The sequence below is a fragment of the Mycteria americana genome, chromosome 4 (genome assembly GCF_035582795.1).
Source record: "Mycteria americana isolate JAX WOST 10 ecotype Jacksonville Zoo and Gardens chromosome 4, USCA_MyAme_1.0, whole genome shotgun sequence".
NCBI lineage: Eukaryota > Metazoa > Chordata > Aves > Ciconiiformes > Ciconiidae > Mycteria > Mycteria americana.
The window spans coordinates 79,126,859-79,154,750 of NC_134368.1; the positions used below are offsets into that span (position 1 = coordinate 79,126,859).

A 27,892-nucleotide genomic window follows, 5' to 3' on the forward strand; every position below is an offset into this window, starting at 1 on the left:
CTTTTCTCTCTGTGGCTGGAAACATGCGTTTTAAATGTTAAACAAAGACAGCAGCTTCAACGGTAAAAATGGAAATTGTATGGTAGGCTAGTGGTTTGGACAAGAAGTTGAAGCTTTCTGGGAAGAGAAAGGGATTTGAAGCCGGGGTTTCTCATAGCTCTGGTAATGATAAAAGTACCTGCTATACTTTCACATACTTGTATTTTGCGAGAAAGAATTGTCATACATAAACTCTTGTCCTGAAGGTGGGATTGATCATAGTGGGGTTTTATTTAAAAAAAACCCCAACCTTTTAGCTTTAACTATTATTTATTTTTTTAAAAAGCTTTTACCTTTAATCCAAGTCCAGTATGCTGCCCTCCCATCTTCTCCCTCCAGCAGCCCCTGGGCATTCCCGCCTATGCGCTTTGCAGCCACTGCTGCCTGACCAACGCTAGCGTGGAACGGCTCCAGGAGCCGATCTGGCTGCGAACCGATGGCTTCCTCGCGATGACACGCACGCCGCTGCAGAGGTGGGTCCCGAGCGCAGCGTAGCCCGGGCTGTGGCTGGCATCGGTTGCTGCAGACCTATGCTCTTGGTCACCGGTGAACGCGCAACCGTCATCGTTTGAGCATTGCTAAGAAAGCAGCTGTGAGAGCACGGAGCGCGGGGCAGGCTGCAGGATCTGTGTTACGCGCCAGCTGCTTGGGTGACGTCCTCTGGACTCCGCTCTTTAGGGCTGCTCTGCCAGTAACACCCAGCCTAAAGGGCTCAGACGTGGCGGTGGAGGGTGATCTTTCCCTGTAGACTGCAGGTTTAGTCCATAGTGTCGTCATCTGCTTTTCTTACTGACCGGTTCAGGTCTGACATGCTCTGTCAAGTGCAAAGTTCTTCCCACGTATTGCACAGAAAGCGTGTGGGTACTATAGATCCCACTATGTTAAAAGGTACATATGTTCTTTTGTGCATTTAGCCTTAAATGGCTGTGAAATTTCGTGTCAGAGGAAGCCTACCTCCTATTTGTTTCATTCAAATAATTCCTTCATTGTTTTGTCCCTTCTCTCATTGGTTTGGATACTAATACCCTTCATCTCGCTGAAACACTGAATGATTTTTTGGGGAAAAAAAATAAATCTAGCGGCAGGATTTATTAAGTAAAGGGACTGGGAAGCCAACGCTGTCCCGTGTGGTCTAGGAGAGCTCTCTGCGTGTAAAGTCCATAGAGTTTTTACAGAAAATATGGACAGTGATAACTTTGAAATTTTTTTGTGCTAAATTATTCGGTGCAAACTGGTATTTTTGAGTTGCAATATTTACCCTCTTGGCAAGATTCGTTTCCAGCTGGTAAGGCGGTGTCCTAGGGTCACCATGGTGATGTTCAGTCGAAACCATGAATTATGCCTTAAAAGGAAGTGTTCTTGCTGCTGTGTATGGAAAATAAAACAGGCTCTCGCATATGGTACTGTGGCTATAACAACTTGGCATAACTTCATGTCTTTATCTTTTAAAAAGATAAGACTTCAGCAATGATTATATTTAGATCTCAGAAGGAGAATTCAGACTATGCAATTACTATTGTGTACAGAAAAAATAGCTCAGACAAGGAAAATAAGCAAAGTGTAGATGAGAGAGGATTGTGTTTGAGTCTCCTTTTCAGAGGCTCCAGCTGGTCTTGAAATAAAATGGTTGCTCTCTCTACACATAAACAGATTTGTTAGGTGTTTAAAAGTGCATTGCTATAAAACATAGTTGAAATGGAAAGGGAGGCATGTGTGAGCCTGGTAATCAATTTTACATGTACAGATGGATCATGGACAGACTCCTGCTATTTAATCCTGGGTGGGGTAGTAAGAGAGGCTGATTGCTGATGCCCTGGGAAAAGCTAATTGTAAGAACGTTGTGGTCTAATGAGCTGAAGGTACTGCCTGTGTGCGAGAGAGTGTGTGGAAAAAATCCATTTCCAAATTAATATAGTACTGTGCAAGAAGAAAAGGAAAGGAATAGGTTAAAAAAAATCCAATTTTCTTGTTAATCAGGCCTGTGCTGCTTCAAGTAATGCCTATTATCCACAATATTTGCAAACTGACAGGTAACCTGGTTGGCTTTTGTACAAATGATGACAAACAACCACAGCAGCCTGGCACACCTCTGACAAAGAATGATGGACATTTTTTATTCAAATAAAATGAAAACATAAGCTTGGTAAATTGGCAGGCTTGAGACCACCTGGGCTTATTTTGACCCATCTGGCTTTCTTAAATTCTTACAATAATTAGGTCACCTAACTAAAAAGAACACGTTGATTTGTATCCAGACTAGAAAAATGTTTTTGGTGAAGTGATCTATTTATCATCTTTTCAAAATATCAGTGGGTGATATTAAAACCCTTATACATCCCCAGGTTTGGATTTTTGGTTTTCGTTGTGGAAGTTTATGTCTGACCTGACTCTGTGGAGAGTCCTATAATTTAAGCTTTTAAAATCTTTTAGAAAGATAATATAATGTGGACATTACAGTTGCAGTGGTGCAATAGGTGAATGGCGTTTGCACTGCTTGAAGGAACCAAGTTATGCTATCTCAATCACGCCTCATGGTCTTAAAAATCTGTGAAACAAAAACTCAAGTGTAGATGTGCATGTTGAAGGGCAACCAAAATTCAGGTCTCTCCGATGGTTCTTGTCTCACTTACCGTAGCAGTTAGAGCAGCAAAGTATATGCTGCACATGTTTGAGTGCGTAACTTCATATGGGAAATAGCAAAGAGATTTATCATTGAAAACATTTGTAAACAACTGAAAACTCAGTGGCTTTCTGCCAGCGTGGGTGGACAGCAATAGTAATTCTGATGCTTTGTATTACTCAACACAGATTTCTTCAATATAATTTACAAAAGTCTACAACAAAACACTCACAGAGAATATGCAGCAGTTCGAGTTAACTGCAGAGTGACAGTGAAGATGTGTCAGCATATGTAGTTCTGCATTTTTGCATGTATTAGAGTAAATTACCTCATTCCTTCATACCACAGGGAAACTGCTTTATGGGGCAGGTATGCACGTGTCATTAACCGCAATCTTAAAATACAAGATTTAGGCAAGAGAAAGCATGTATTAAAAATGTGTCAGAAAGGAGCCAACATGATTATTTGGCAATTAAACAAGAATGAAACTTCAAAAGTTAAAATATGAAGCATAGCCACTTTTTTTTTAGAGTGAAATATAAACAGATACTGAAAGAGAAAACACATTCATAAGTATTGGAGATACTGCTCTTTCTGGGCTGGGTGCCACCCAGTGCAGGCACATAAGCTTTACTAAAAGACCAGAAGTCAGATATTATGGCAAACAATTTGTGTAGGTTTTTGAGTGTTTGTAGTTATTTCGTCTACTTACAACCCATCTCTGGTATCGTTGCCATGACTAAGAGAACTTCTGAAAGACTGTTGTGTCAAGAGTACAGAAAGTAAGGTTTTAATGGTAGTGTTTCATTGAAAAATGAAACTGCAGTAGAATGGCAAACCATGGAGCATCAGCATCAACTTTAATTAGCATCTGAAAGAATAAGAATAGATACTATTTCCCTGAAACTCAAGAGAAGGTTCCCAAAAAGCACTATTGTTTTAACAACCTAATTTAAAACTGAGCGAATAGAAAATACATATTCTCCTTCACTTCCTATGCTGCTTCTTATCCCAGACTTCCGAGAACAAGAAAGGGCAGGGAAAAGACCTGGACAGTCCTCAGGGGGTAACTGCTCTGCCCTAACTGTGCTCCAGGATTCAAGTACCTCGGAGAAGGTACCGAGCCTGTTTGGGGACACTTAGCTGGATGTCCGACCTGCCTTTCTGGAGGAATCCTCTGGGTCAGGTGCTGCGCTGGACCTAGTAGTTTGTGACTGGTAAATCTTGTCAGGTGTCTGTTGCCTTACGGGGTACGATTCGACTGAGGTTGAGGGGGTTCGATGGGTTGAGGTTGATTCGATGAGGGTTGAGGTTGATTCGATGAGGATTGGGGTAGACTCTGTTAATGCAGGAGCTGATTCATGGAGCCCAGCGATTCCAGCAGGGTCTGTTTAAAGCTTGGCTGAGGCCTGAAAAGGCTGGATGTCCGTCAGCGCTAGCAAGAGGAGTCTGAATGGCTTTGGTGCCTTGTTCCAAGGACTCTTGGCTGCATGGGTGGCAGCCAAACATATGGTGACTCCTCGGCTGGCGGGACGAGAGCGGCTGGCTCTGCCAGCTCCTCCGCCCATTGATGCGGTGGGCGTCTGGAGAAGGCTCGTGCGCACTCTCTCATTTTCTCCCTGCTTGTTGGACCGGTGTCCAAAAAGATTCATACCCTCTTTACGCCCCGGCTGACTGAGCTGGCCAGGTAGAAACAGTGCTTCTGGAGAGAGCCCAGCTTGTAACTCGGGGAGCGAAGAGTGGTCTGGGGAAGGAGAGATCTGGCATCTTTCTTGACTGAGTGCATTGTCCTCGGTAATGGTGTTTTTCACTGAAAGCAGCAACATTATTATTATCTCTCTATGGAGTCAATAGGCAGTAAATGAAAGCCTGTCTGACTTCAGAAATGAAAATTGATTCCTTCAATTTGGAGACAGCTTGTGTTCTCTGCATCCCCCTTGGAACTTGAACACACAGCAACCTCTGCCAAAATTAAGATGATGCTGCGAGGGTATCAGAAACAGTTCTCATAAATATCAACAGGAGGCAAACACAAACAAACATGAGTGCAAAAGGGTAGCGTCCGTTCGGTCGTGCTGGGGGCAAATCTGGAACGAGAGAGGAATGTCACCCGGATAGAACGTGCATGAGAAAATATTTCAGCCCTAGTTTTTCTCTTGAGAATTGTTCTGCAGTATGTTCCCAGACAATTTACAGAAGAGTTACTTACTGTACATTACATATGGTTGGAAGAGTGTCTCTGGGCAATTTAGTTAAATGTTGACCCTGGGACTCATTGTACAAGACCAGTGAAATTAAATAAGGTATGATAGATTACTTCTAAAGAACATTAGCAGCAACGTTACATGTTTAGTAGCGTTACGCAGTTTAATGGTATCTTCCCATAAAGTGTCCTTTGAAGGAATGATGCCTGAAAGCAGAAATAAGGGGGAGTAGGCGGAGGTATCTCTCCAAGTCCGTAAAAATGCAAACATTTTTTTGTGAGGGCTGTTGGGGACAACATAATTATCCTTGCTTTTTTACCTCACAGTTTAGAATACTTATTTCAGAAGAGATTATTGATGAGAGAGAGATTCAGTTGCAGCGCGATAGGAGTTGATTTTCCTGTCTTATTCCAGCCTACCTGGGGACGGCTGTCTGGTCCTGGCTCCCTGGCAGAGCTCCTTGCCCCTCCCCGTATTCCTCTCTCCGTAGTTTTAGTAAATTAGTCTGTGACCCATGAGGGGTTTTAATCACATGGGAAAACTCTCAGGTGAGCCCTTAGTAAAATAAATAATTTAAGTATTTAGAAAAATAGCATTTACTAAGCTTAATTTAGCAAGCTTACTTAGGCACAATTTTCTGGTGTCTCCTAGAGCTCCAGTATCTGTTAACATGCTATTCACTCCGGCCAGCGCTGGCTGCTCAGTTGAATCACTCAATATTTATGGTTGTTTAATCTGCTGGGCAAATAACGTAGAATATCTATTGCTAGGACTCAAATTCATTTTATAACACAACATGAAATTCAGCAAAATACTTATGTTCAATCTGTTCAACCAAGAGGATTATTCTCTAAATTATTTTCAATGTGTTTTCTTGGTATGGGATTGGGTTTTTTATTTGTTTGTTTATTTTCATTGCATTTTGAGGAGATCAATGTCGAGTATGCTAAATACCAAAAATAAAATCAGAAAGACTTATGTCCCAGGTGAATTGAATTGGCTTGAGGACAAACAAACTATGACTGAATACAAAAGTGTTTAAAGATGTTTTCATAAAGTGCATATCAGTACTCTGATGAGCTAGTACGGATGCTTTCTTAACTTTACAAAAAGGATAAATATTTTTTCCAAATGCAATTACGTTAAAAGGCACTCAAGTAGGGAATACAGTGATTATTGAAACATATGAGCGCACGGAGAACGGTGCCACTCCGACTTAAACAAAACAACAAAATCAGCCCACTGACAGAAGCTGTTTTGTAAAAAGACATCTCTAATCAGCCATAGCCAAGTACATCAGGAAATGCAACAGGTTCTCTGGTCGCGATGGTCCTAACACCAGAAGGGAAGCACATTTCTTACCTGCCCTTTCAGAAGGGCTTATAGAGATAGCTCAGTGACTTCAAGTGACAGGTGGAAAAATAACAGGCGAAATGGAGATAAAACACGAATATTTGTAATATCATTCGTTTCACAAACAATTCATAAAATTCACAACATTCTAGAGAGCTTTTAAGAATTCTTCCAGTTTTTACAGGTGAGAAAACTGATACGAGCATAGGCAAGTTCAAAGAACAACTGGAAAATAAAAGCAGGTATTAATGTATGAACAGGCAGCCTTCTGCTCCAAACCATACTCAAAACAGGGTGAGAAGTGCTTTCAGCAAAGGGTTGTCTCAGCCAGGAGCTTACCTAGTTCTGTCGTATTGATGCAAACCTCTGTGGTACAAAGCCACACCAAAATTTACAGAAAGGCGGTTCAGGCGAAGCGGCGTCACTGGTAATGGAAACTGTGGCAAATGTTCTCTTACGGCTTTCTGGAAAACCACAATTACTTTTTGCTCAAACTTATGCGTATTAATAAAGTAGTTTGATATTGTCAGACTAGCGTTTTCCAGCAAAAGCTTGCCAAGTGCAGTATATCCCAGCAGTCTGAACTCCAGGGTGGACAAATATCTCCTGTTTAAAAAAGTCTTTTCTGAAATAGGGCAGATTCTACTATAAATTAAAGAAAACAACACCTTGGTATCTACAAGAGTTTAATGCTGGAAAGCTGTCTCTTAGCTGGTTTGTTGCCAGAATAATTACATTTTCTGCTGGGTAGTGAAAATGCTTAATCATTGTAGGCAATGAACATACTCTTAATATAACTCTTCATATATCTGGGTTTTAGTTCCCTCCTTTTCTCTATTCTCTAGTGAGATGCAGTTTATAAAAAGTTATCTGGTTCTCTAATCCAGAAAACTGACGTGTTAAAAGACCCATCTCCCATCTAGAACAGTAAAAGCAAAGGTTGAGAGACAATGAGGAGGATGTGTCCTGGATTTAATTCAAGAAGGACATTAACAAAGAAAATGGTACCTGGTTTACTGAGCACAAAATCTGATCTCCAAAACATTACAAATGGAAAATGCATGTCTTCATCCTGCTTCCACATCTGAGTTTGTATTTAAAGTGACTCCTTAATGTGGAGCATGATTAAGAGAAAAGATTGGACTATCAGCAGCTGGTTGTCCGAGAGAAGTGCTTAGGACCATTTTGGTCAGTTAGAGAGCAGAGCACAACTCTTCACAGAGGATATCTAACAAATATCGTGGAGCAGGATCACGAGTAATAGCTTTAGCAATCGTCGTTAGAAGAAATTGGTTGGAGTCTGGGGGAACATTAGGGAGAAGGACGTACCCCCACGGGCTCTCCTGCACTATTCTGTGTTACGGTAATTTTGTCTTCTCTGTATGTGTTTGTTTAGCTGGAGGCTATCGGGAACTGAAGTGATGAGTAACAGAGATGCATGTTTAAATTTAAATGTAGGCTTTCAGTTTGGCTTAGGATTTCAGGACTTTCAAGAAAGTTCTGTAAGAATCAGGAACCTGTAGGAACTGCAGGACTGCAAAAGACAGCAAAAGGAATGAGACAGTCATTAAAAAAAGCCACGCACAAAAAAAGGCAGAAATGGGGTAGCTAGTGAAAGAGCAGGACGTTTCTTTTAGTCCCGAAGCTGGCAAGGAGCTCTGCGTAAGCAGCTCATCCAGTTCCTGCAAAACATAACAGGATGGCAATTAGAGGCAGAAAATACTTATTAGGTTATGCGGGCCATTTCCCAGTGCTAGCAGAGAAGGAAAGAAATGGAAAGTACATCTCATGTCACTCGCTCGTGTCCCCTCTGGCTATATTGGGAAATGACATGGAGGGAGCCCCACCCAGTCCCTCCGAGCCAGAGGAAGCTTAGCCGCATGCGAAATGGAGGGAGGGGAGGGAAATTTGGGGGATGCTCACAGAGCTGGGAAACCCCTTTACTTTGTGACCTGGAGGGCTTTTATTGGATTTATTGGCATAGGAAGTAACCAAATGCTGTGATGACCATTTGGTTTGCTGTAAGAGCTATTCTCTCTGTGCGCTCGCACCCCAAAACCTTCTCTCCGGCCGTCCCCCTCGGGGGCTGTACCGCTCGCCCGCTGGAGGTGCCTGCGGGGCCCCGAGACCGTTTCTCGTGGGCAGCGGGTGACGTGCCGAGGAGGGTACTTGGCAGCAATCTGGAAATTTTGCAAATAAAAAAAAAAAAAAAAAAATCCCGGCACTTGAGCTCTTTTGACCCAGTAATCAGAAAATGATAGAAGTGATATCGAAATTTCATTGTAAAAGGGGAAAAGTCCCTTTGACTCACCTTAAACAGCTGACAGCTAAAAATAACAGAATTTTAAACTAAATGAGATCTGCCTCTCTCTCCCTTTGTTTGCTGTTCAGCTCTGTGCTCTTTTTTATTCTGTTTTTGAAGTTAAATTCCTGTAACCACTACCACCAAAGCCAGCTCACATGGGTAGCAATTCAAGACTGAGTAATTTTGTGAGTCTTTTTCAATCACCCAACTACAGGCGTAGCTACAGCTGCCAGAAAAGAATCTAAGTGTTTTCTTTTCTTTCTTTTTTTTTTTTTTTTTCCCCCCTCCCTGTGGAATTTTGTTCAAGGAGTTTAGCTGGGTTTGATTTTTTTTTTTTTTAATTGAATGTTTTTTGAATATGTTGGCAGATTACTCTGAAGCCACCTGACTGGGTTTTTGCTTTCTTTAATTTTTTGGGAAGCATGGTTATACTTACACTCCCCCTCTTTTTCCTGAGGGTGTTTGCTGGTGTGCCTTTTTAAAATGCAGTCCCAAGCAGCCGGAGTCAGACGGTTTCTGTAAATAACAGCCAGTATGCACGCTTGAGTAGGACAAAGAAACTGACATTAAAGATATTTAAAAATGCAAATTATTCACCCGAGCCTGTGAAAGGTCTGAAGCGAACTAGTTATGAGCTTTAAAGATTAATGAAACCTCTTTTTGTTTGTTTTGGTAAAAGAATTATTCTGGCATCTTGAAATGGGACATGGTGGGGGTGAAGTAAGCCAAACTGTGCTGGAGTCTTCTTTGACTAGCAAAGATAGCCTACTCTTCGCTGAGACTCTGGAAAACAAATGTTTTTGCAATTGTTACCATACGATGTCTGCAAGATCTGAGAGTCACCAGTTTATGAGGTACTGTGGGTCTGATCTTTGTGATGTCAAAATGACTATGTCCTTTGAAGTTATAATAGCTGAGCAGATTTATATCAGCTAGAATATCTGGGCAAACTGATTAACTGATTATTACTGTGTTTTGGGGAAGGCTTGCCTTTGATCTCGGGTACTTTTGAATGAAAGGACAGCCCAGTGCATTACTCGGGGCTTTATACCTTGCCAGTGCTTTCCTGTATAAAGCTAGGGGAGATCCAAAAAGAGGTTTATATTGTTGGTGTCTGAAGTAGCTCGTTGCTCGCAATCTGATGGAGAAGCCCAGGGAAGCTCATGGTCACCTTCTTAACCACAGGAGATGAGTAGCTACCATCAGCCTTTCCCTTGAGCAGCAACGAGCAGAAGGGGAACAATATCATCAAAACTGACATCGTTTGAACTATATCAGCTAAATGAGACTGTTCTACCTCCCGGGGGTAAAAAACCTGTGTCGTCGTCGTTGTCCCGGGGGTAAAAAACCTGTGTCGTCGTCGTCCCCCCCCCCCAAACCCACAACAAATCCCAAACAACAAAAAAATCCCAACTCTATATCCATAGAATACAACTGTCATGAAAAGTAATATGAACAGCCTAATGGAAATAGCTGTTTAATATCTAGATCAGAATGTTCTGAAAAATAAAATTCATATAGTGGGTTATTTCTTCTTACGTTTACTCTGGCTCCAGTTGGGGCTGCTTTAGGACCATCCTAATGGGGACAGGAGAGAAGAGGTCTTGGGAAAATAGGGGATGGGCATAAATAGTCTCACAATCACACGATGAAAGACCATTAAAATAAATGCTTATCAGCTACCGCTTTTCCTTTCTATTACTTTATATCTTCCTTTACTATTTGGGAAATAAGGAGAAATTCCTTTAGCCCACAAAACATGAATTGGAATTGTAAACTGTTAAACTAGAAATTCAACCAAATAAGTATTGTGGTTTCATTCTAGTTGAACAGTCCATGAGTATTCAATTGTAAGTCACCAAATGTTAATTTAATTATTTACTGCCAAATCATGAAAGGTTTAAATACCTGTTGATTTTTCTCCCAAAATATTGCCAACTGGTTTATTACACTGGCAAAAATATGGATAGTATATAATTTTTTATGCTTATTTTCATAGGCAGTGACACAACAAATCAGTTTCTCTTACTGAGAATGTGTTCTGATAGAGCTGAGAATAGAAGGTGAGAGAGAATTGTGGCCTACGTGTACGTTTTTGTCAATTAGTGTTTCCATTCAGAAACATAAAAGTATGTAATAAAATTCAGTGACATACAGAAGGATTTTTTCCAGTGAAAAAAGTCCATATTCACAATTTCAAAACTGCTTTGAATTACAAAAGCCTTTGGAATTTTGTAATATTTTCTTTTACGAATAGCAAATAAAAGGTTAGGCTTTACGTTTTTTATATATTTTTCCGATAAAAACCTATAAATTTACCCAAGCATATAATTTTCATATTTCTAAACAAAATATGAAGTTAAAGCTAAAGATTTTTATTTTTTTGATGACTTGTAATATATACCCCTGAAATACTTTCTTTTTTCTGGCAAATAAAATACAATCTTATTTCATAATTAAATACATTATATTGTGCTATATTCTACTATATAGCACAATATATTGTGCTATTATATTCTACTATAATCTAAATGATGCTTCCATATGTAATTTTTTAAAAAATATACTTATTGTGTCGACTGTCCATTATCTTCTTACTTTTCACATTAAAAAACCCTATATGCTTTCTGACATAATGGCAGTATGCTTATGACAGTAAGTTCTACTGCTTAATTCTATATTGTTTAAGAGGAATAATTTTAGCAGTTTTGAAAGGCATTATATTATTTGAAAGACAACAAAACACTTGATTTGCATTCTCTGTTTCAATACTTTTTTAAAATTGAAAGGCCAGCATTCTTTAGGCAAGTGTGAATGTAAATAAAAGAAAATTTATGTACAAATCATTAATCATTACTAATTGAATTACTGAAAAAGGTTGTTCTTTTATTCCTACCCTGTCTAATCTTAATAGTGATAGTGTAAGTAACTAATCAAGTTATTGAGTTACTAAAAATATTTTTATTTATGCCTTGTGTAATGCAAATAGTACCAGTCTTGTAACTTGTAAGTACAGCACGCAGGGACAAGATTTAAACATTACCATTGAAGACAGGAATAGCTGTTCAAAGTAACGTTCAAAAGCTTTTCACTCAGGCTAGAACACGTGTTATACTGAGGGACTTAAAATTCAAATCCGTTTTAGCACGTTAGTCACAAACTAAAGAGTAACTCACCAGTGTTGGTAACAGTAAGTGATAAGCCTAAGATCATTATTATCTTGTATTGCAATGTTAAAGCCAAACGTCTAAACCATTTGGGTTAGGACTGTACTGGGATGAGCAACCTTAAGGAATATAGAAAAGAATGTCAGGCAATTATTCTGGTAGTGACGATTCAGTTGCAGTTTCTTGTAACTTCTGCTTGAGCAAGGTATCGTGACTACTTGATGGGAGGAGGAGCTGAGGTTCTGACCATTTGCGGGTGTCAATGAGGTATTGACATTCTCCGTAAGTCTGACGTGCTCATGCAAGTTTAATCTCTGTTCAAACTACAGTCTAAGCATAACCAAACGACATCTGCAAAATCTCCGCTACCCCTTACGTATTCATCAGCACGTAAACAGATCCCATGAAATGACACTAAAGGAATGTGAACTATAATTAATCTGTCTTCACAAAGTCCATTTTAAATTATTGTTGCTAATCTTCCATCTATTTTTAGACAGGGATGGAAAAGCTGGTCTTACAACATATCTAGGTATTTAACAATCTTGAGCTACCAGGGAGGGCCCCATTGAACAAAAGCAGCTCCAAAGGCCTGGGAAGCCCGGGGGAGAACATGCTCCTCATCGCTATTTCCATCCTATATCTTCACAAATCAGGCTAAATACAACAAGTTTGACGTGAATGTTAAACTGAAAACCAAGACCAGAGCTTCTGGGCTTGTACGCCTATACATATGGCTTAGATCCTCCTGATTTCTTAATGCAGTAAAAAACAGACTAATGCAGGTACACCCACGTCTGTTTTTCATTAAAAGAAGGGGGATACGGCAACAGCATGATCATGACAACCACATTATGTACTACCTATCAGTTGAGACAGAGCCTCTTAAAAGTAGGCTGCCTGTCCATGCTTAAATGGACATTTAAGCATTATATGCTTAAATCAAACCCAGTATTTATAATCCATTTAGAAACCAGAAAGCAATGAACATTAGAATTGGTCTATGAGGCTTAAAAAGAAAAAAAACAACAACCAAACACTACCTTCAGTAAGTAAATTTTTTCAACCCCTCTCCTCCTCCTCCTCCTCTCTCCATCTGACACTGTTTTCTTTTTGTGGTTTATCTGGTGTTGGATGAGCTGTTCAGTATTTCCAGTTTTTAGTGATTCCGAGAATATCTGGGGACTAAATCTTTAGCTTGAAGGCACTATTTTGTGTTATTTTTTGTATTTCAGCAGTGTCTAGATGTCCCACTTCGGACCGAAATCCCGCTGAGAAAGGAGCAATACAAACACACGATAAAAATAAACTCTTGCCACATGGTGCCACTGGGTAGGAAATGGGTGGAAGCAGATTGTCTTTGGACTGCGGGTAGTGAGGACAAAAGACAGCTCTAGCCAGGAATGATGAGGGTTGCAGCCCACCCTTGGACATTTACAGAAATCTTCAAGACTGAGCTTTGAAGATTTATACTGAAGTATTCCCCAGCTGATTTACAATTTTGCAATATATTCACCTTCAATTCACCCAAATTCATGCCCATATGTTAGTTCATGCCCATATGTTAGTATTTTGGTATGTGTGAGTCAGACTTCATCCCTGCTTGTTAGGTCATAGCTGAAATTATTGGAGACAACAAATGATGGAAAGATTTGACATTTTGATATGAGGTAGATGAGAATCTGTCCATACCAAAATTATTTATGAGTAGGATAAATTTCTAACAGGAAGCAGAAATCTGAGTTTTGTCCATGGCAGACTAATTAGAAACAATTGACCTGAAATTCAAAAATGGGAATGTTTGATTCTACTCCCACAAGTGACGTGTGTGTTGTTCAGAGCTAAGGCGTTGGCTAACAGTACCTATCAAAAGGTTTAGTTGTTTAAACATTTTCTTATGCCAAAATAATCCCCTCTACTCAGGACAATGCAGCCAATTGTAGGTTGGGCTATAAACCAGATCCCAGTAATGCTCTTCATTAGAAAAATCATTGCAACTCTGTGGAAGATGAATGCAAATGAATATTGTTTGATTATTTATTAATTATTGTTTATTGTATTATGCCTAGACTAACGGCTAGTGGACTCACAGCAAGAATGTTAAACAGCTGACCAGGAACAAGGACTTGGCAAATTTGAATTAGACTTTTAATTCTTGTTAAATTTTGTTGAGCTTTTTTCTGAAGACACTGTTAATCAGAACATTGCAATTACCTTATGATCTAAACATCCGAAATATTATTGAGCATAGTAACTCTTCCAGAGAGAAAAGTTAATGAATTTTCAGCTAATGTCCACGGAACCTAAATGTATTTGCCATGATTAATGACTTGTATGATCTTTCTTCAAGCAAATTATTGGAAGCAGTTCATTTTCAAAGCTTGCATAAACTGTGGCCTTGAAATAATTGAGAAAATTGGGGTTTCAAGGCTCAATACTGCAAGGATGTATGGAATTTTATTGGCATGGAATAACTTCATTGGCATGAGAAATTATACTGAAATTAAGTTTGTTAGAAACGCAACATGAGTGCCAGTGCTAATGTGCCATACCTAGGCCTTGAGAAAATGTGTATTTTATAAGTGTAATAATCTTACTATTTTAAATGGAATTATTATATGGCTAAAGATAAAAATGTGTGTTTGGAAAGTCAGAGTCCAAATTACTTGCAAGAAATCCACAAATACTTTTTTTTGGTGAAAGTATGGTGACTTTTACGTATTAGTTGAATTTCCTTTGGAATCCACCGAGTAGTTTAGTGGGTCAAAAACCAAAGCTGCATAAACATTTATAGAGACTGAGGGCATCAGCCTACCTTGGAAAAAGGGATAGTGATCTCATTTCCTATGCAACTAAGTCATAAAATGCATGCTTTTTTTGTTACAAAGATGCAAAGTTTTCTGTCTAGATACAGCAATATGAATGATCACAATCAAGCATAATGAATTTCTTAATTTACATGTAGTCCATGAGAAGTTTTCAAAAAGTTGTCCTCAGGCAATCTGTCCTAAGGACGTGCCAGCTGGGCGTTGCTTTTTCAAATACATTTTTGAATTTATATGGAAAGAGAAAAGAATCAATTCCTTAGTAAAGCTGGTGAAAAACTGTCATTTGTGAGTGGTGAGGCACTAGACATGAATAACTCTGTGTGAAACTACAGGAGGGGAAGCACTTGCCTTTTCTTTTTTTTTCTTGCCTGCTTTATGGCTTGTAAATGATAAATGAAATTTACTAGCAATGCCCTGCAGTAATATTTCAAATTATGTTACAGAATACACTGTAAAAAGTATTGAGTTATAGCAGAACCAAAGAAAAAGGCCCTCATTTTTTTCTTTCTGGAAAAGCGTGCTACATTAGAACATTCCTCAGCCGCCATTTAAATATTACAGGATGCCACAATGATTCAGCTTCAGCGTGCTCAAACGTTTTATTTAGGTAACTTAAAAAACTACGCCCGCTATTAATGTTGAGACTTAGGAATTAAGCCAAGTTAAATCTCTGGATTAAAGTATAAATCTGGGTAGCTGGGGGTGCCCGCTCTCAGCAGGGGCGAGGCGAGCCGGCGCGGCGCGGCGCGGCGTGGCATGGCCGCCATGGCACTGCCGCGTGAGCCCCTCTCCGAACGCCGCGCCCCTTCGCCCTGGCCCACGCTCGAACACTTGCGCTGACACCTTTTTATGACGTCGTATTTGTGGCTGTTGTTGAACGATGAAAACCAAGACGAAAAAGACCTTCTCCTAAACCGGGCCGGCGGGTAGTGTCTACGGTGTCCTTTAAGCCCTTTAAAACGGAATCCTTTTGTCGGCTCGGGTGAGTGGCGGCTCTTTAACATTCTGAACCTGCTGTGGCTGCTGGGGCAGTTCATCACCAGAGAATAGAAAAGGGCCCCTGGCATATCAAATAAAAAAAAAAAAAAAAAAAAAAAAAAAAGGAAAAGAAAAAAAGAAGAAGAAGGGGGGGAGGAAAGGAGGAAAGCGAGAGAAAGGAAAGTCCGGGGCGCACAGACAGCTCATTGTGTAAGCGGGGTTTAAAGAGCCTGCCGTTAGGTATATTTCATAATATGAAAAGACAGACCGATTTTGGCCCCCTCGCCTGGTGGGATCAGTGCTGTCAGTGCCATTTATTTTCAATCCCCCATGATTTCTGTATCCCCACAACCCTTTTGCATAAAAATGAACCGTAAAGGCAGTCGAAACACCTGCTTTACTGACAGGCCCGATTAAAGCTTTGATTTATCCTTCAAAGCGAGGGCTGATCTGCTGTTCCCGGGGCCTGGCGCTGGTGTGTAATTCATCGGGGGCTGAAGGTCTCCTTTCTGTGTCCCCGGCTTCAGCTGTGGGTGCCTTTTGTACCTGCTGGAGAGTCGGGCTAACGCCGAGAACACCCACCCCAGCTGGAGGCCGGGATTTTTCCATCCCCACTGGCGCAAGTTTCTCGGTCCGTCTTATTAAGTAACAGTAAATTACAGGACTAATTGGGGAGGCCCCCAAACACAGGGCCACGTGTTTCTGAGGAGCCGGCCCCGCTCCCGCCGTGGGCTCCGGGGAGCGGCTTCGCCAGATGGAGAGGAATGGTGTCGCTTACTCCCAGGTCCTGCTTTCCCGTCGCTAAATACGTCGACGCTCGACGTGGAGGTTTTATGTCATGGGGGAACCCTTTACTCCTTTGTCGTTAGGTTTTGCTCTGGAGTCCGAAACCTTCGTTTCGGGGGCGGCACAGTAGCCGTCTCCCTAGATTTATAAACAGCATAGCGAGTGGGAGCAAGCCTTGCAATCTCTTTTGGGGGAGCGGGGGGAAAGGTTCAAAGCTTTATCACCGTAACTGCAAAAATAGATGTTTCTTAAACCTCCTGGAAGGCTGAAATGGGTCTTCTTTTCGAAAGAAAAAAAAAAAAATTACTTAGTGGCTTGTGGGTGTCTGGAGACAGTGAACAAGCTTGGTTTGGTTTTGGGTTTTTGTTTTTTGCATTTTTTTTTCTTAAAAAAAGCCCAGCTTGCATCCTGCATATATATTCCCCCACCCCCGCCAAACCCCCCCCAGGCTTTAAGATATTGTAACAAAATTGCCTTGAGAGTATATTTGACTTATGCACCATCATTGATCCATTAAAGCACTAAGCTATCATAGAACCAGAGCGTGGTATAAAAGAAGGCTGAGCAAATCATTCCCTGTGGCTCAATGCTCGAAAATTTCCCAAAGTGAGATTTTTTTAAATTGGAAAGCACCTTTCCACTGAAACTAAAACATTCTGAGCCAAAAATATCTGTGTATTGTTATTTATAAATAAGACAGGAATAAACAGGATGATTACAGTCAAAGCCTTTGTTCTGAAACAATACTTGTTTTTGAAATGTTAAGTTAATGCATAATCTAACATAGTAAAAATGTAATGTGCTCTTTCATTTTGATAAAAACAACGTTTCATTTGACCAGGTGCAACATTTAAAAAAAAATCAGGAGAGACTGAAAAAGTCCTTTGAAATTAAGCAAAATCCATAATAAGAGTTTCCTTTTTTTAAAAAAAAAGCTATTTCTCTATTGAAGAAATTACTGCATTATTGGGAACTGGAACACTAATGTAAAAATAACTTTACTATAAATTCTTTAAATGGCAGGAACAAACTGTATGTAAAATTTCCATTTGCAGTTGGCATAAGTCTGCAGTGCAGACAGTTCTCCTCACTGTTCGGAATGTAAAGCGACAAGACAGTTTAAATTCTGATGTGAACTTCAGCAGGTCTAAGACGTGGCACCACAAAGGCTATGGTGAAGCTGCAGAAGTTGAGGGCACCTGGCCGCTTCCTGGCCTCACGTTCAGGTGGGAGGTAGGCATGAGCTTGTCCTTAGCTGGATGGTTTGCTTGCATAAGAAGGATGCACGGGCACAGGGCAGGCCGGACCCAACCAGCCTCAGCCGAACGTTGGTAGCACACGTGCTAAGAAGGCCTTGGGTTGCCTACTTAATCCTAAAAATCTGACCCATGGCATTTAGGTGCGTGGAAGTACAATTTAATCAATCTCAATGCATAAAAATTGAGAGCTTTCTTTGCAAAAACAAAGACACGTCCTAGGTCTGCAATAACACGTAGGTAGATGTTGGGTTATAATACAAAACCATCAGAGAACAAAACCAGCAGCAGTTACTAATGTCAAAGACATTTCATCTGGTGAGCAGTGGGCAGGTGAGGTACTAAAACATCTGCTTATTCCTCGTCTATCATTGCCATTCTCAGTCTTCGCCTGACCTGCCCTATGCTATTTCCCTGTTTAGACTGGCACGTGGCTTACAACCCTGCATACGATAAACACGATCTTTGATTTTAAGGCAGGCAAAACTCCTACAGCTCATATACTTTTAAATAGAGCAAAACCTCTTTAAGAAAATCTGAAACAATGCATGACAAAATAAAATTCCTGGAGATTTGTGATGACATAGACACTGCTTTTTGCTGAAAAAGACAAGGATCAGAAATAGAGATAGCCAAACTTTAATTTTGTTTTGAAGGAAGAGATATTTTGCATGAAATGGTCAGTCCTGATTTTTGCCTCCTGGATATGAGTTATTACTCTTGATATTAGTTTTAGTTGCTGCTGGAGGGAAAACTTTCAGTCAGCTATGATTAGCTAATGCAGATTTAAACAAATGACACACATATTACAAAATGCCGCTATTCTTTTTCATTTATACAGAGCATATAAGAATTTTTTCATGTCTCCCTCATCCAGAGGTGTGCCTATCCCACAGAACCCTTCTCATTGCTAGTTCTTTGCTTGTATTCCCTTCAAGCCATATTTTTCTTCACCCTCCATGAAATTGTAAATGAGGATTCAGTGCCCTCTCCCTCCTAAACTTCAATTTTCATCTACCTTCTCTCTATGTATAAGCTATATATATATACACAACATAATATACATACAAAGTACCTGTGCATGTGTGCACATGTATATTGTATAACACAATTATGAATAGAAACCTTGAAAACATATCTTACAAAGGCTGTAAAACTCCGAGTCATTTAGGAACGAGTCACTCTTAGAGAAGTTCAGAGATGTTTAAAGTATTGGAAAAACAAGCCTGTGAGAATGTCAGCTCCTCTTTTGTTCCTCGTATGTACCAAATTCAGTGGTGCACCATAGAAAATATCTTTGAATCCTATTAAGGTGTTCCTAAAGGGGATAAAAATAATTTATACAGGTTGAAACCTGTGTTCGCCAGCCCTGTGTTGCTCTGCACTGGTACTGAGATATAATGGCATGTCCTGATGGAGACTCGAGGGAGCAGGGAGATGGAGCAGTGGATGATGTGAGGAGGGGAAACAGAGTGGAAAAGGGCTCAGGCAGGAATTCTCACTCCATAGTCTCTGTAAAGACAGTATTTAGATCCTTTAAGATAACTGTATCCAGAGCCTAAATTAGCTCCAACTTTTGCATTTTCAGCATCAGAGGCAAAACAACTGAAAGCTTTAACAGCTTCTGAAGAGAAGGGGCATGACTGGCCTCTCAGGCATCGGCATGTTACTCTCCTCTACATGTTTTTGTTGACACATGTGTCCTCTTTCTGGACTAAACCTACTGATAACCCAAAAGAACTTTAAAAAATATCAGCCTTGGATTTAGATTAATCTTTCTGCTTGGCACTAATAACCATTTCCCAAAGAGTCCAGCCTCATCATAATCCTTATCGTTCTATCTAGTTTTTCCACCGAGCGTTTGAACATTGGTCCCTGCTGTACCTGAAAGTTAGAAGGAAACAGCATCTGACTGTAGTATAACTGTACGACAGTCTAAATACTGTGTAGCATAACAGGTTCTCAGTGATTCAACTGCCTTGTAAGAGATATTAGAAAATTATGCAAAATACTCATTTAATTTTCAGTCTGTCAAGTAGAAAGAAATATTGTGGATGATATATAGGTACAGGACCAATGGTTCTGTATTGCTTCCTTGTTATGCTTTATCAAGCCTTTATTCAGAATGTTTCGAAGGATGTTTTCTTTACTCGTGCGTTACACCTTGCGGGCTCTCACAATGGTGCTCTTTGTGAAGAAATATTGATTGTTACTAACTATATAGCAAAAAAAAAAATAAATTGTAGGTCTTAGTAAACTCTTTAAAACAAAATGAAGGAAAACTTTCAGAGTTAAATCTCCCAGTAAAGGCTTGGCAACCCTGAAACAGATTTGCAGCCAAATCTCTTTAGCTTGAGGTAAGCACCGAAGAAGGCTCTCGGTGAAATTCTGGCAAATATCCACAGCTTAACTGTGATTGAAAAAAATACAAAAGAAAATAGAAAAGAAACCCATACCTCTTATTACAGACGATATATGAGTTTTAAGGTATTTTTCTGACAAAATGCTTAGTTTTACTTTTTAGAGTAAGTTTCTCTGTATAAAGCAAAATTGCTTTCTTATACAAACCAGAGCAGCTTTATGAATTTTAAATCACTTACCCATAGCACATATAATAAACTTTGGATGTTAGACACAACTGGTTTGAATAAAATATTTACTTCTCTTTTTGGTCTTTAAAATGTTACTTAGTCTAAAAGATATTTTAATAAATGCATAAAACATGTTCATCAAAATGCAAAATTAATAGAGTGCATATTTCTTTCCAGATACTTTTGTAACTGATTTTGCCAAGGGTAGTTTAGTTCAGATGCAATTGCTGTTCACTGAGGGCCTGTTCATTATATTTTATACAATTTCACTGTATTTCCTATATCATGTATTTTTCATACTGTAAAATTTTAATTTTAGCCTTATTACAGAATGGTTCTATTTACTACTATATGCAATATAGGCTCATATGAAAAAGGACAAGAGCAGCTTGCTGTAATAAAAGAAATTAACTTGACCTCACAGAGATGAAGCATTTTCCAGCTGTTAGAGCTAGACCATACTAAAGAACCTTACATACAAATCTCATGTTGCTCATAAACATTCAAAACCAAACCCTGGATACCGCCCTGGAGTCTTGCTGTTGACTTCAGCCCTGCAAGGCTTTACCTCTCGCTCGATGTCTTCATACTTGGACAATATATAGAACTCCAGCTCTGCAATGGGATCCAGCAGAGTCATGACTACAATGGGACTTCTCCTAACACACTCATGAGGAATAGAATCTCTCCTGGGAATAGAATCAGAAAAAATTTTAGCTAGACGTAAGCATTTAGGGATGCTGTACCTGTTTGGAAAGCCAGCCTTGAGAGTACAGCATGCCCAGAGAAATTTTGTTTATCAAACATGCGGTGGTCTAGAAACAGGGAAAAAAGAAAGAGACCAGTAATGTACAGTACCTAGCAGTGTATCTCTTCATCTAAAACAAAAAGATTATTTTTATTAAGGAATAAATAGCTAAAATAGCTAGGGAGGGCTGCTTTACAAACATAAGCAGAAACTTTAACAGCCCGGCAAGGCTAATTATTTTTTCTCTTATTTGAAATACTCTCCTATTTAACAACTGTACCCCATAATCTGTGCAACAATAACCCAGAGGTCTGTTATAAAGAGGTTCATATATATGGTCAGAGTAGACTAATCTCTTCCCAGGAATTCAGATACATGGAAGTCAAAGCTACCTCAGGCAATGCCTGACTGGGCTCAGTAAGCCCTCTCTTGACAAGACCTTTCCTACGACAGACATCACCAGACAGAAAAACTTACTCAAACTATGCATATGGAAGCTACCTTTTACTGACAAATGGGCACATATATTAAAATCTAAAAGTGCTTTCTAGGATCAGACAGACACTGTAGTTGCAAGCAAAGGAACTGGTGAAAATTAAACTAACCGTGGCAAAGCTTGACTTGAAAAGGGTTTATCGTTTAGCTTTGGCTTGTTTAAAATGTTTTCCCTGCACATATACAAAGAGATTCACCTTTAATATTTTTGCTTTTAGCATCTTCAGTTGATTTTACTGCTGAAAGGTTGCAGTCAAAACGAGAAAAAGAACATTAGAAAATGTTTGAGAGCAACGTGCCCTTTTGTCATGCAATGATTTGAGACTACATGGCTCTGGTTTAAAGCTTGAAGAGAACAGCAGCACATGGTCAATAATTCATGCTCTCTAATTAAACACTGATGACTGTGCCTAGATGAATTTTATTTTAAATAGAAGTGTCTCCTTAATGTTTTCTGTAACAACAAATTATCAGAAAAGAAATAGTGTTGGTTTCCCCAGTTGGTTCAGAACATGGCAGTGGATTCAGTACAGGTTTCATCAATTCCTTTGGTGGTTTTGTTCATGATCTTGGGAGACTTGCCACCAAAATCTCACTTTGTATGCATATATCCTCAGTAAGCTGCATATATCAAGGAAACTGATACTGTGTGTTCTCACTGCCTACAAATAGCTGATCTTCCTCTACCTGGGACAGAAATGTAGTTTGAGTTAATTTCTGTGAGTCAAAAGATGTTTGAAAGCACACTGCAAAGAAACCAGCACTTTAGGGTGGCTAAACTTACATTTTGACATTTTATCTCCCTTGTTACATACATCTGCTTTTAATATCCCACTGTGGTATAAATAAGCCACCTATCAATACCTCGGGCTAGTGCATCTATCCTATTCCGTCTCATTGTCTGCAGTCAGTCTACCTTTTGCTGAAGACCAGTTCAGACTCATAAACACCATCAGGCTTGTTCATCTTTTAGATGGGGGACACCTAACAAATGCTTATAATTAATTACACTGTTGATTACATAGGAGTGAATTGTCTGCCTCTTGTGAAGACTGGATTAAAGGGGAAGTAAGACCTAGTCCCTCCCAAAATATGAAGTAAAATACAGGTCTCGGGGGTGTGCCGTAATGAAAGCTGACCTCATGCAACAACATGACAGCTGTATGTAATACTTAATGGACTGTTGGTCTGCTCTTACAATCAAAATTGTGTGCACAGCGTTGTCTGTTGTAGCTGCATTTGCATCTTGAATGTCCTTCTGCTCCCTTCCAAGATCATCACCCATGATTAGTCTGATAGCACTCCAGTATTAAGGAAGGAAGACCGGCTATGGGAATACCTAGGAGTACATTTCAGCTTTCTGGCAGAACCATGGCTTAGCTGGGTATTTTTATATACACAAGTGGCTTGCGGTCACACTAAAGGTAGTTGTTTAAATAAGAAGATAGTGATCAGAGACCACAGAAAGATCATAATACTACAGTGGCAGAATAGAAGCTTTGGCATAACATAGCAAAAGATTGGAATACCAATTAGCTTCTTTGCACATGTTCAAAAGTTATTTTGTCAAAAAATGGAGTAACTTCTGTCTGGTGGACTAATAGAAAAAGGTGCAAGATTAATTAGTTCCTATCACTGAAGGCAAAGGACAGGATGACATCTATTATGGAATATAGCTCACAGCCTTTTTCTGCACTTTCATGCTCAGAATGGTAACCCTAATATAGGTAATGCTACCTCCGAGTACACAATACTTGTTTTATTATTTTTCTGCCCTTTAGAATTCTTTCTTTCATATTGCTCTATATTTGCAAAGTACCTCAAATTTAAAACAGGACCTTTGAAGACAACGGAAAGCGATAGCCTGTCTCAGGGGCTTACTTACCTAAGGTAGAACTTGTTTAAGGGTGTGTATCCCGGCCATATCAAAGAGGGTGAAGAACTATTTCGGACATTTTCCCCTATTCTTTGAAGACAATTAGAGAAAAAAAGAACAAGAGAAACCACAAAAAAACCCACAAAAGAAAACATTCCATATAACAAACATTTATTTAGGAATGTAAGACTCTCCGGAAAGATGAATGTTTTTCTCAGATGATCTGTTTAATATTATCAAGTCAAACTCAAAACGATTGTTCACCACTTGTACTTAGCTTTGAATAACACTATTTCTATTTCCTACCTGAAAAAAAGCTTGCATGCTTGAGAGTCTGTCTTGTCTTTTAAGTTTTTTAGTGGCCAAATAAGAGATATTATCTACTGCATAATACTAAAGTTGCATCTTACCAGCAAGAAATAGTCTCCCTGTTGTAATAATTTCTCATTAAAATATTTACTGCAACTTCCATCCAAATTTCTAAGCCCTAACATTAAATTTCTTTTTGTACTTGGCTGTATCTTGCAACAGTTAATATAGTCATCGTAACACGATGAAATCATGGAGTGCCAAGGCACAGAGTTCACTGCCACAAGTTCTTGCATGTCAGAACATTTTGATAAGCAGCTCATGAGAGGCAGTCTACAGTTTACCTGGAATATGAAATAGGTGACATGAATTTGGCAGGGCCCTGGGTTATCCTGTACAAAGTTTTTGAATCAGCTTGTGACACTATGTAAAATGTACCTAAAATACTGGTTTTCTGCTCACAAGGCACAAATTTGGCACTTGATTCAAGGAGCAGGGATACAAAAAAAAAAAAAAATCACCCCCCGAAAAAAGGGTGTGTATATATTTTTGTGCCAAAGTTATTAGGATCATAAAATACTAATGAAAATAAAAATATTCCTTCTTTAAAAATACATTTTAAAAAAAGAGCGGTATACGAAGTTGCCATTGTCAGCTTCTAGCTCTACAGTGACATGTGGCTGTGTGTCAGCCCAGAGGATATTTTTCCAGTAACACAGTGTTCTGAATAAGTTATTCATGAACACATGAGCAATGAGCAAGTTCCGCTAACTTCCCTTTTGATTGAGAAAACAACTGCAACAACTTATGTTCTCCTTTAACTTCCTATTCCAAACACTGTCAGACTAACCACAGATTTGAATGAACTTTCTGTTTGTGGTAAATCCCAAACCAAATCTGACATGATTGAAACATTTTTAGTTAACAAACACTGTTACTGAGGAAATGAAAAAAAGAAGAAAGAGTAAAAGAGATCATGCCGCATGTTTTGCAAAAAAGATCCTGAGGTGTTGGGACATCTTTATCATTTAATTTTTCCCTTTTTTTTTTTTAGTAGGGCTGGCATTTGCTGATTTGCTTAAGAAATGCATTTCAAAGGATGACAAAAGTGAAAACATATTAATGGTTAGTAGGTGACTAGAAGGTGGCAAAACCAGAAGGATAGTAGAAAGCTGATTTAGAGTCAACATCTTTTCAAAAATCCCAGAGGATGGGAATGCATAGTCAGCAGACTTGTTCTGTTTTCCCCCTTAAGGGCTGCTGTAAGGTTGGAATAATGAAACAACAATCTATTTGCTAACTTAACACTCCAGTTTAAGCTTTCATAGCCAGCAGGCGAGGAAGCTCCCTTTGAGAAACATTTCTGGTCTTTTTCCTGTCCATGTGGAAAATTTTCCTATCCAGTGGCGGAAAATAAATTTCACTGGTGGAAGGTCTTCTATTTTATTTCAGGAAGGGGGATTCTGTTCCTTGCCACAAATAAGTCTAGAGATCATGTTGCAGAACAAATATATGTTTATTTTAATTTTTTTTCTCTTTCTGTATTCATTGTTTTAAACATAATGAGGCTTGAGTCTAACAGGCCTAAATGGAATAAAACTTCCACTTTCAAAGCTATTTGTTTTCCCCGTCTCTTCCCCTGCACAGGAAACTCGTATTATGTGGCTTAATTAGAAACGTATTTCTTGGATGGGAATGTACAAGACATAATGTTAGCCAGCTGAGGAACAGAGACAGACTTCTTTGGAAATCTACTATCTGATGAAACAACAAAGGTTTGGGAATGAATTATTCAAGACCATACTCGAACTACTCAGGAACCCTGATATGAGGCTTTAAAAAAACAAGCCTGGAATCTGTTTAGTGAATTTCTCCAACTTGGGTCTCTTGAAGGTTGATGAGCTCCCTACATGGGAGTAAGAGAGAAACACGTTTTTGTGATCTTGGGAATGGGAAGAGAGGGGATGTTATCATTAATGATGTGCCAGCATCTCCACCACTAATTCATATCTACAGGGAGGGCTGTATCACAATTACATTGACCCTGCATGGATGCATCTACCATGAAAACTAAATTTGATTTATACACTAGCTATACTTTGAGCCAAGCGTATGAGAGAGTAACCGTGCCTGGACATTTTCTGTGACAACAAAAATACTTTTGTGTAGGTGGGTATGTGCTCCTGTGCACAAGTATCTGATTTTTCAAGGACAAATTCGAAATTTCTAAGAAAAGCAAACATTTTCTGTGAAAAACATTTTGTCAAAAATCTTTTTTTTCATGGCAAAAAAAGAGGAAAGATCTAGATATAAAAATTATACTATTAGATTTAGAAATGGTCCATATAACCAAGCCGTTCAGAGTTCTGGTATGAGCAGCTGAATGCTCTCTATTTCCATGCAGACATACATGACAGCAGGCATCTTTACAAGTCTAGGTTATAATGAACCTTTACCACTCAGCTATGGACCATGGACAAAATAATTAACTCTGAAGGTTTTGATTTATCCATCATTTATCCGTATTAATAATTGTTTCACACAAGTCAATACCTATTTTATGAAAATATCATATAAATATTATATAATCACAGTTTAGAAACTTTATATCAATCATTTGAACTGTTTTTACTGCATCAACATGCCAGAAAGTTGACTAATTAAAGCCATATTTGATTTCAGTTGCTACCTAAATTTTAAAATCAGCTCTAAAGTCATTTCCAGATCAGCATAATCACCCCATAAGTAACTCTGCCTTTGTCTCAACATGAGTAACATTGCTGTATACAGAGATATTGTCTATCAGCAGTGATATTAGCAACTCACAAATTATTTGCTTATAAACCTTGTAAAGTTCCAGAAGATCCTGTTCTTTTTCCATTTCTCCAGAAATTCCAAGAATTTACTTGGTGTATTAGTCTGAGCTTATGGGGGCAATGGAAAGATGGAATCGTCAATACACAAGACCGGGACACAAAAACTTAAAATGGGACTGGGAACTGTCTAATCTGAACAGAACTAGGTTTAAGCCAATTTAAATCACTTCAGGCAAAGAATCTCACAAGGCATCTACTGCTGAAGAGCAATATGATCTCCAGTTCTAACATTAACTTTCATCATCTTTTTCTGCCTTGCTAGGTTACAAGGATAAAGTCACTGCTAAAACAAAGGTGTTTCAGGATGGTAACAGCCGAATAAATTTGGGTCGTGATCAGCTCAGAAGTGGCTGAGAGAGGCAATTCCAGCCATGTTCCTCTGATATGACTCAATCTCTTAGTCGTTTGAGTGGTCTCAATTGCATTGCCATAGTTACTGCCTTCCCCTCTTGGTATTGCTTACATATGTTCATACGAGGGTTGATCCTATATCTTCTCTTACGCTTTTCTTCTATATGTATATGTATATGTATATGTATATGTACACATTTAGACACCATGTAATGTAGTTTTATAACAGTAATGTATGCTATTGATTAGCATTTGGTGTCAAAAGAGCAGTGCTTGTTTTCAGCTGTCAAAAGAACAAAAATGATCAGACCACTTATAAATGTGTTGTTTAAATACATGGATGAGCCTAATCTAAAGCTCAATGGTATACAGTAACTTCTTCAATAAACAAGGCTGTCATACAGAGAGATTTTGGCATTTCATGATGTTTTCTATGCTGAATCAGCTGCTATTGACAGAAATGCCCGAGTGACTTAAAAGTCTCTGTCCTACAGCAAGTCAATATGATCTGAGCTCATCAGTCTCTTCTGAAAATGCGACATACTCTTCTAAGCCACTCAGACACCGTAGAAAGTATTTTATGCCTACTAATTTCACAGACAATTTCATGGAAATGATAATTAGGTAGTGAAAACTTAATTACAAAATGTATGCTTTCATGTTAGAAAAAAAAATACTGAATTAAGCCTGTTGTTACTGGAAAATAACACAGAAATTTCATTTAAGTAGCTTGGCTTTGAATTAACAGAGAGGATGAGCAGTGTTCTAACTTTGGGCATTTAAAACACATGCAAACATTTGACCCAGCTACTAATAGATATAGTAGTATTTACATTTGAATACTTGGTTGTGTCAAAGTTGTAATTCTTGTACAGAACACATCAAAAAGATTGAAAATTCTCAGCTTTGCAATTCTCAAACTAATTTGCACCTGTAAAACCAATATTATAAATGTTGACTGGACCAACGTTATTTTTCCCTGTGAGTTAAAACCATTTTTTCTTTTTCCCAAGGGTGAATCACTTCAACAAATAAAAAAATACAGTTTACTAATCTAAAGGAAAATTTTTTTATGAAACATACTGTGCATATCTTTTTTCTTTTCAACAT

At 39.0% G+C, this 27,892-nt stretch overlaps 4 long non-coding RNA genes across 7 annotated transcripts in view; 1 reads left to right on the top strand and 3 right to left on the bottom strand.

The window, feature by feature from the left end:
• Nucleotides 1-240: 240 nt before the first annotated feature.
• LOC142409470 (uncharacterized) lies at nt 241-7,812 on the bottom strand. Its single transcript, XR_012775643.1, has 3 exons — nt 5,283-7,812; nt 1,298-4,746; nt 241-574 (listed from the first exon to the last, which is right to left on the bottom strand). It is a non-coding gene; the product is annotated as an uncharacterized LOC142409470 (long non-coding RNA).
• A 6-nt stretch (nt 7,813-7,818) lies between these two features.
• Nucleotides 7,819-13,125, bottom strand: LOC142409469 (uncharacterized). 4 transcript variants are annotated; one of them, XR_012775642.1, is made up of 6 exons: nt 12,732-13,125; nt 11,698-11,807; nt 9,573-9,734; nt 9,176-9,304; nt 8,958-9,037; nt 7,819-7,898 (listed from the first exon to the last, which is right to left on the bottom strand). It is a non-coding gene; the product is annotated as an uncharacterized LOC142409469 (long non-coding RNA). The 4 variants fall into 4 exon arrangements; XR_012775641.1 differs by lacking the exon at nt 12,732-13,125 and adding an exon at nt 10,061-10,124 and having other exon boundaries at nt 11,698-11,939; XR_012775640.1 differs by lacking the exon at nt 12,732-13,125 and adding an exon at nt 10,061-10,099 and having other exon boundaries at nt 11,698-11,937.
• LOC142409472 (uncharacterized) overlaps nt 12,572-27,892 on the top strand; it is a 77,178-nt gene continuing 61,857 nt past the window's right edge. Inside the window, exon 1 of the long non-coding RNA XR_012775650.1 lies at nt 12,572-12,736. This is a non-coding gene — a long non-coding RNA (uncharacterized LOC142409472). The remainder of the gene's footprint in view (nt 12,737-27,892) is intronic.
• On the bottom strand, nt 19,229-23,290 carry LOC142408743 (uncharacterized). The gene is made up of 3 exons (XR_012775397.1): nt 23,256-23,290; nt 20,696-20,816; nt 19,229-19,420 (listed from the first exon to the last, which is right to left on the bottom strand). It is a non-coding gene; the product is annotated as an uncharacterized LOC142408743 (long non-coding RNA).